We start from the raw sequence: 10,234 nt of genomic DNA, 5'->3' as shown, positions 1-10,234 counted from the left end.
ACATAAGATTTGACGATATATGGAGGTGCCGTGTTTGTGGAGAAAACACACACTGGGGACAATTCTACATTTATACCAAGCCAATCAACCTACAAACCCCGTACGTCCCCGGAGTGTGGGCAGAAACCAGAGCACCCGGAGAAAACCCACGCAGGTCCTCAGGAGAACGTACAAACTCCGCACAGCCAAGCACCCACAATCAGGATTGAACGCGGGTCTCTGCCGCTGCAAGACAGCAGTTCCACCTCTACACAACCGTGCCACTCACTTATGGTACAAGCGTAAAGATTCTTTATTTAGAGTGTGAGAGATAAAATGAGAAAGAGGGTAATGACAAATTTAACTTGAAACATCTACTCATTACATCAATGCACAATAGTATAGAAAACAAGAAGTGTTTTTTTTACATTAGGATGGTTGTTTTCTTATGAAAGATTTTAAATTATTTGCAAATAACTACCATGTCACTGTTTAACATTTTTATATTTATAATTAATATAAATATTAACAGGACAGACAGGTCAATATGGGCATGGGAAGGGGAGTTAAAATGGTTAGCAACTGGGAGACTGTGCAGGCCTTGGTGGATGGATGTGAGGGAGGGTCTGAGACAAAGGTTCACGCACCTCCTCCAACCTCATCTAATGCATTTGCTTCGACTGATGTTTTAATTCACATATGGTTCCGAACTGGCTGTGCGCGTTCTCTTTAGTTTGGTTTTGTTTTGTTTTGAGATACAGCGCAGAAACAGGCCCTTAGGCCCACCGAGTCCACACCGACCAGCGATCCCTGCACATTAACACTATCCAACACACTAGGGGCATTTTTACATTCATACCAAGCCAATTAACCTACAAACCTGTACGTCGTTGAAGTGTGGGAGGACACCGAAGATCTCAGAGAAAACCCATGCAGGTCACAGGGAAAACGTACAAACTCCGTACAGACAGCACCCATAGTCAGGATCGAACCCGGGTTGCTGTGGCTGTAAGGCAATAGCTCTACCACTGCACCACAGTTTCCTGCCATGTTGGAATTTTGGAACATAGCCTGCAAAACAAAAAGCTTTCACACACCATGTCTGCCAAAGTGAGTGTCACTCCCTTCCTGTGTGTACTGGAATCAGCGTGTAAAGGATGGACAAGATGGCCAAACTAACACCTGTACAGCCCAGAACATTCTTCTGGGTTGTCCTATTAATTGAAGATATTCAATTAATTCCAACCAGCAAACAACTCCGTCCCAAATCTGCGAAATCTCCTCAAGGTATGCCTACTTCGAAGAAGTTCTCCTCCTCCCTCTGAAGAAGCCCCCCCCCCCCCACCCGCACATCAGTCTGAAGAAGGGTTTCGACCCGAAACGGTGCCTATTTCCTTCGCTCCATAGATGCTGCCTCACCCGCTGAGTTTCTCCAGCATTTTTGTGTACCTTCAATCTCAACAATGTGAGTTAATGGCAAATATATAAATAATTGCACCTTGCACCAACTTTGGGAACCAGCCTGAAAGAAAATGTACTTACATACAGGAAAGATTTCAGATGCCCTGACACATTGTCCTGTTATTGTATATCTTTTTAATGCGCTCCAACGAGGCCTCCTCAAGGCCTATCTCCGTCTAATTTTTACTACTCCAGATTGAATACCAGATAGGCACCCAGCCCTTTGACAACCACTTCTGACTGTGCTGAGAAATATCGAATCTCTTTCCAGTTGGGAATTCAACCTCCTAGATCACTGATGCTTTAAAGAAGCAAGAATTTGACTTACGTCATTTTCTGTACATTTAGAATTCCACCACTGTTTCCGGTGGAGAAGACAGCAAGATAATCACCAGCACAGTTCTGCAGACTCACTTCAAACGTTAAACAGCAGCACCACCTATGGCCCACAATGCAAACCAAAAACTAAAATCGAGCTTCCTCAATAACCTCTTGATCAGTGCGAACAATTTGCTCCCGTTGACTTGCTAGCCATTCAAAGCTTAGCAGCATTTTCTTGCAAAACGATAAAAGCTTTTATAATAAGCAATGATGAAAATCTGTTCCGATGAAGAATCTTTGAGCTGAACTGCGAACATTATCTGCCTTACCACAAATGCAGCCTGACCTACTGAGTGTTTCCAGCAATATCTGCTTTTATTATGATAAGCAGTAGATGACTTTTAAATCATGAACCTCACTTGAAGGCTTTCGGGGAGCTATATTTAAATGTATGCTGCATCCACGACTGCACATAAAGTGATAAGAGGGTTTGATGTAAATGGTCTTACAGCAACATGGTCGTAGGATGACATTAGGGGGATTGAATATTCCAGGCTACTTTCCATGTAGAATGGAAAAGGAGGTGAGTAACACTGTTCACCAGGGATATCATCAGTATAGCAGTGAAGCACAATCTCAATTTAACAAATAATGCCATAGAATAGAATCATTTCCACTGGAGCTAAGAAGTAACAGGGATCAAAAAACATTTGGGTTGCGTTGTTTATGAGCCTATGAATAGTGGTAATGATGCAGGTAAATAATACAATTACAGGTATGCATAACAGCGATAACTTCGAGGGATTTTAATTTACATGTAGCAAACCAAAATAGCACAAACATCTCAGACGATTAATTCCTGTAGTTTAATGTAGACTTTAGACTTTTGAGATACAGCGCAGAAAAAACGTACTTCATACCACTGAGTCCGCGCCGACCTGCGATCCCCATATCTGGGCTTTCAAAAAGACTTTGACCAGGTTCCACACAAGAGATTAGTGTGGAAAATTAGACCACATTGTATTGGGGGTAGGGTATTCACATGGATAGAGAACTGGTTGGCAGACAGGAAGCAAAGAGGAGGAATTAACCGGTCCTTTTCAGATTGGCAGGCAGTGGGGGTGCCACAAGGCTCGGTGCTGGGACCCCAGTTGTATAAAATATATATTCATGATTTAGATGAGGGAATTAAGTGTAACATCCCTAAGTTTGCAGATGACACAAAGCTGGTGGGCAGTGTGAGCTGCGAGGAGGATGCTATGAGGCTGTAGGGTGACTTGGATAGGTTGGGTGAGTGGGCGGAAGTATGGCAGATACAGTATAACGTGGATAAATGTGAGGTCATCCACTTTGGTGGCAAGAACAGGAAGGCAGATTATTATCTGAATGGTGTCAGATTAGAAGAAAGGGGGGTGCAATGAGACTTGGGTGTGCTTGTACATCAGTCACTGAAAGTAAGCATGCAAGTACAGCAGGCAGTGAAGAAAGCGAGAGGATTTGAGTTTAGGAGCAAGGAGGTCCGACTGCAGTTGTACAGGGCCCTGGTGAGACCGCACCTGGAGTCATGGGCGGAAATCCCAGGTGGGATGGGTGGGGAACATTTTGAGAGGTGGGGGACAATCCCCCCCATGTTTTATAATCCGGATGTTGAAATTCAGTGAAAAAAAATCTATTAAAATCTCCACTTTCCGCAAGACAGTGGGGGTGTGTGTCACTGTTAAGCGCTTGTTAAATGTCTCTATTAACATTGTATTAACATGATGTGTCACCAATTGTGTTTTGACCTTCCAGTATTACTGAAGGTATTCACGGAGGATTTCTTAAAGCTGTCTGATGCGGGTACAATTACCATTTGAACTAATTGGATGTATTGGTGGATGGGAAAGACTTAAATGGGTATCGGATTTAAATGGGTCAGGTCATTAAGGGCTCCGGTTGAACGGGTTTCCTGGCTGGCTTGCAGGTAAGTCCCTCATTCACGGTCACACATTATTTAGTTTTTTTTCCCATCTCTCTCTCTCTCTCTCTCTTTCTCTCCCCTCCAAGGTTGGTTCTTTTGTTTGCCTTTATTTGTTTCAGATTTATTTGTTTAAGTGTTATTTATCACATTGCCCCTAGTGTGTAGAATCTGAAACTGGACTAACATAGAACTTTTTATCATTGGTCGGCACTGACTCAGTGATCGGAAGGACCTGTTTCTACGCAGTATCTCTGAAACTAAACATAACATTTTATCGGACTACTTCCTGGGATGGGATATCTGTCATATGAGGAGCATTTCTTTAGTCTAGCCTCAATTCACAAGAATGACAGGCAACCTCACTGAGACATAGAAATTGCTTTAGTTTGTGAAAGGGGAGATGCAAGGAGGACATTCCTGCTGTCCGATGAGTCTAGAACCTGGAGTCACAGCCTCAAAATAAGAGCTAAGTCATTTAGGGCTGAAATAAGGTAACATTTCTTCACTCAGATGGTAGTGAATCTTTGGAATTCCACACCCCAGAGGAATGCAGTCATTAATAGCATTCAAAATTAAGATTAAGGGATTTATGGACAGTAGGCAGTAAATAAATCAAGGGATCGGGGAAACGAAAGGAAAGGACCCAGTGTGGGGAACCGCCGGGAAGGAGAACAAAGGGAGACCTGGTGCAGGATACTTTATAACTGTTGACACCCTTTATGTGGCAACTCTTTGCATACCTTGGGTACACAAAAAGTCGCCATTTGATACATGTGACAATAAAGTATTCATTCATTCATACAAGTAGCACTGAGGTAGAAGATCAGCCGTGCTCTTATTAAATGGTGAAGCATTCAAGAAAGAAACTTGAAGCATTCAAGCCACTACAATGCGAGCTTTTGACCTAGGTCCTTGTTTAGGAATAAAAGAAAGAATGGGGATGCTGATCACTAACTTTTGAGTCAAACCTACACCTCATGGGTAAGACAACTTCACACAGCCTCCTAATCAGAACAAGAATCAAAGTACAAGTGTTTAGCCCAGGGTAGACAAAATTGCTGGAGAAACTCAGCAGGTGCGGCAGCATCTATGGAGCGAAGGAAATAGGTAGCGTTTTGAGCCGAAACCCTTCTGCAGTTCCTTCTTGAACAGTGTTTAGCCCAGTTTTAAAGTTTGATAGTGACTGCCTCCAGTCCATGCCCACAATTCCCAGTTACAAAAACAGCTAAAAGATTTGTAATTCCCAGCTGGATTGCGAGAGCTGTTAATATTCCAGGGACGTTGCTGGCTCAAAGCTTTCTTGATGCATGGATTTAAACCTGTTGAAAATACCTTCAGTGAATCGGAGAAATGCCATGTGAGGTTCAGAGTTGCCTCCATCTCGTCTTGTAACTGCCAGTTTGTCTGGCAGCTCCAGTGAAAAACTAATTAACTTGTGTGGATACGTTGTGCTCTCCAACTAAAAAAAATATAGTGAGGAAGCTCGTAAACTTGTCCATGACACACCATGCATGTGCTTCATTCCCTTAATGCATGGAAAGATGTAACGCCGTCTAAGATACTCTGTGGGCAATGGTGCAGCAGGTAGTGCCACTGCCTCTCACTTCTAGTGGCTCGAGTTTAATGCTGATCTCCAGTGCTGCCTGAGCAGAGTTTGCAAGTTCTGCCTATGACCACATGGACCTTCTACACATTCTATAGATGGGCATATAGAGGTCAATCGGCAACTGTAAATTACCTGGAATGAAGACAGGAACGTCAGCGTAGAGTTGATGGGCATGCGAGGAAAAATAAATAGGTTAAGGGGAAAATAAATTGAGGAATGGGATTGATGGGAAAGTGCCAGCATAGACTCAAATGAGCCAAATGGTATTCAATGATGCCATGCGAAATATGTATCACATCCTTGAGTTGCTGGAAATGTGAAAGCATTAAACATTGTACTGGGAAAAGATAATTAGTTTAGTTTAGAAATACAGCATGGAAACAGGCCCTTCAGCCCACCGAGCCCATACTGGCCATCGATCACCCATTCACACGAGTTCTATGTTATCCCACTTTCACATCATCCACTCCCGGACCCACACGTCTTTGGGATGTGGGAGGAAAGTGGAGCACTTGGGGGAACCCCATGTGATCACAGGAAGAACATGCAAACTCCACACAGACATCACCTGAGGTCAGGATTGAACCTGAGTCTCTGGCATTGTGAGGCGGCGGCTAAATTAGCTGCGCCACTGCCGCTCGAGAAGATGTGAAGCGAATTCTATCTATGGACATCAGCTCAGTGGACATTCACTAAGTTAATTACCTGATGCACAGTCGTGCAGCAGGTAGTGCCACTGCATCACAGCTCCAGTAAATAGTGTTTGATCCTGATCACCAGTGTTGTTAGCACTTCCATCCAAAGTCATTCAAAATAGCACACAAGTTATGTATTCATTACATGCAATCAAAAGCTCGGTGAAGCTATCAGTAAATTCATCTTCACACCATCAGAGTGTTTTAACTCTGGAGATATTTTTGAAATGTTCACTCCCTTAAGCGTGTGATCTAATAGATACGAGGAGCCAGTCAGACACAAAAAGATTAGTTTTAATCTGACATGTAACATTGTGGCAATCCTGGAGATGGCAGACAAGAGTGTCAGGGAATTTAATGATGCTCCAGTCACAAATATAATGGTAACCTGCAACTGAAGAACAGTTCCCCAGACTTTGGTCCAGATATAAAGATGGCAAATGACATGATCCTCCCTTACATATGTACCAGCAATCATTATCAGCACAATCGTGCTTTTGCAAGGACACATGTTATTCACATCAGGAGAAATGACACATAGTAGGCTTTTGCAAAACAATGTACAGGAATAAAGTCACAAATATAATTAGATTAGTTTATTATTGTCACGCATATCAAGGTAGAGTGAGAAGCTTTTATTTGCGTACTATCCAGTCAAAGAAAAGACTATACATGATTATAATCAAGCCGTCCCTAATGCACAGACAAAGAATAAAAGGTATTAAAGAGTGCACAGTGTAAGAAATACTGTTGTTGAAATAAAGATGTCAAAGAGTGAACCGATTGTAATGGATGATAGCAGGTCTACTTCTGGAACCAGCATGCAACGCCGCCTAGCTCCAACGCCATCTTAACATCAACGCAGAGAGAACAAGTTTCTTACAAGAAGTCAAAAAAAGGGGGATCTGCTCAATATTAAAATCTATGCAAAGAAAACAGTATTTAACATATAATATCACAAGCAGCCAATAGGATTTTAAAGCTACTGTTTAATAGAAAGTAATTAAAAATGCAGATTAACGCTGCAGCAGACTGTTTCATTGTGGAGGACAAACGTGACAAGCAGTTTAGTCATGTTCCTTAGAAAACACAGTCAGGCATAAGACTTGTTTAGGATTAATTTTGAACATCTTGGGACAGTTGCAATGTTTTGGTGCAAACACACTTTGAAAGAATGAAGCAGCCTGAATAAGCGTCAAAGTAAAACTTGGCAGCTATTCTATAGTTTAGGTCTGAATTATCCACCATATAATGAGAACATCAAATTGTCATTCTAAATTGTCTCTTAAAATGGATTGGAGACAAGCAGCATGCCAAATGAACTGCAATGATCTATCTTAAGATAATTGCTTTCTGTGTACTGGTCAAACATTGAGAAAGATCAGAGCTGATGTTTCCACTTGATCAGAGCCCCTACACCCAGGGGGCTAAATTAGGGGTTTCAAAACGATTGTGACGGGAAAGAATTCCTTCACCACAATGGTAGCAAATCCTGCTAATTCTGTACCCAAGTCAACAGCAGAGGCTCAGTTAGAATCATAGTGTTGAAGCTGGCCATTCGGCCCAGCTTGCTCACACCGACCAACATGCCCCATCTACACTTGTCCCACCTGCCAGTGTTTGGTCCATATCCTCCTAAACCTGTCCTGTCCGTGCACCTGTCTAATTGCTTCTTAAACATTGCAATAGTCCCTGCCACAACTACCTCCTCCAGCAGTTCATTCCATGCACCCACCACCCTTTGCTTGAACTGCTGAGATTTTCAAGACAAAAACTGATCATATTTCAGGAATGAAGAGATAATATAGGAAAGTGTAATAACATCAATGACCATCCATGACCTTGTTGAAATTTTATTGGAGCAGGCATAATAGGTCAGACAATTAACTCCTGTTTCAACTCTCTATATTCTTGTGCCCTCACTCTGCACCAAAAAGAGATGCCTCCCGAGAGCAAATAAATTTGGGAGATCTCATAGAAATCCTGCACAATTTTAATTCATTCAGAGATAGAATACACTAGTTCATTCAGGGAACAGGGGACGGAATTAAAATTTGGGGCAATAGATACCAGGCAAAACGAGGGAAAGGCTTTTAGACATTCAGAGAGCACGTTAACTGGAATTAACTGGCTGCAGGCTGGAATGAACAGAATCAATGAGTGCTTTCAACCTGAAACTGGATAGGGAATTGAGAGAGTTTCATTTGTAGAGTGATTGAAAGAGATGTGTAATTGGGCAGAGAACTTGAGGAGACAGTACAGACTCAATGAGCCAAATGGTCATCCGTGCCACAATCATTCTATGGTTCTATGAACTGCATCTCCCCAACAAGGAGGCTTGGCCTGATTCTACTGAGATATCAGTGACTAACTGGCAACTAATGAGCTCTTGTGTAATGTTTATAAAATGGGAGCCAATCCCAATTGAAAAGGCTTGAGTTGACTCCAAACAATAAGCAGGACAAAAAATGCCAACTTTGAAGCTCAGGAAAGCCTGGTGTTGTTTATCCCCCCCCCCCCCCCTAAAATCAGGCAAAGTACAGTTCTTTACTTGCCACAGTCTCGCTCCATTCAATTCCATTCTGTCTTGAAAATGAAATATGGTGAAGCAGCACATTAAGAAGATCTGAAAATTACAATCCTATGATGCCCTGTCTTCTCTTTATCTTGGTAGAGCACAATTTCTGATTTACTGAGTTCAGTAGGACTATTATTACACAGTAGCAATGTCTGAAGAAGAGTCTTGACCTGAAATGTCACCCGTTCCTTCTCTCCAGAGATGCTGCCTGTTCCGCTGAGTTACTGCAGCAATTAGTGTCTATCTACATTGTAAATAAGTATTTGTTGAGTCACTGAGTTATCCAGTAGAGGACAGGCCCTTCGGCCCAACCTCCCCATCCTGTATTCATCTGTACGAATCTTGAACTTGAAAACATCGTTCAATTCACCATTTATTTTATTGTACATGAAACTCCATTCTTCACTGACAAGGTCAGCTGGCAAAATCATTCTAATAGAGACACATGGAACAGCAGATGCTGAAATCTTGAGCAAAATACAAAGGGCTGGACTACCTCAGTGAGTCAGTCAGCATATGTGGAGGGAGTGCGTAGGTGACGATTTGGGTCAGGGCCTTTCTGCAGACTCACTCGCCCCCATAGATGCTTTCTTCAGACTCGCTCGCCTCAGAGTACGCCCCCTGTGGTACTCCAGCACTTTGTGTTTTAGCCACTCTGATATTGGCAACGTTCTATAAAGATCTTTTCTTTGCTTCAAAGTAGTGATGTGAAAGTACTGTTAATGAGCACCACCTAATGAGGTCCAGTCGCAGGGGAAACAACTGCAGCCATCAGTAAAACATTCAGCAAACTTTCAAAAAGTGAATCACCAATCCATTAATTACTTTTGCTGAGAATATGCTACATAAATACATAATACATTGCTGGGTAAAGTCTGGTCCCGCTTGAGCCTTTTTAGTTCATCGTTTTAAGTTTTATGTTGCTTCAGCTGTCATCTTCTTAACATAACAGCATGTTCATGTCTGCATTAATTGCTTGCCCTGTGCTATCCTAACTCATCTCTTCTCTGAATCTATCCGAATCTAGTCTCCAGTGAAAACTGACTTACACCTACTCAATCGATCTGTTTAGTATTCTGTACTGTTGCCACCATTTCTGCAAAGATGAAGATAAACTTCTCAGTGAAGTCAACATTGTTGGGTAGTGGGAGAGAATGATTTGAATCAAACATGGTGATTGAGACTTTATATGTTATCATGTTGGCATCGTCCAATTGATCCAAACAGTTATAGAAACAATCCAATGATTTGATTCATGGAGAATTGGTACAACTTTATACAAGCTCTATGAGTAGCCATCATTTTTATCATTAGCAAGAGACCCTCAGAATACTAGATATTACTCTTCCAAATATAACAACTCATCCAATATCTGAGCAACAGTATATATAGAGTTATGGTGTTCTGAGGTTACTAGATTGTTTGAGCCGAATATTCCACCAAAGAATTGTTGCTTGAACCCCTATCACACAGTGAGAAGGCAACTGCACTCCTTTAGTCTCTTCCCACAGTTTATTATGGGACCAGCTTTTCCTCTGTGAACTGGGCAGCACAGTGGTAGAGTTGCTGCCATATAGCGCCAGAGACCTGGGTTCGATCCTGACTATGGGTGCTGTCTATAATGAGTTTGTACG

Source organism: Amblyraja radiata, chromosome 33 (genome assembly GCF_010909765.2).
Source record: "Amblyraja radiata isolate CabotCenter1 chromosome 33, sAmbRad1.1.pri, whole genome shotgun sequence".
Lineage (NCBI taxonomy): Eukaryota > Metazoa > Chordata > Chondrichthyes > Rajiformes > Rajidae > Amblyraja > Amblyraja radiata.
This window is presented reverse-complemented; position numbering follows the sequence as displayed.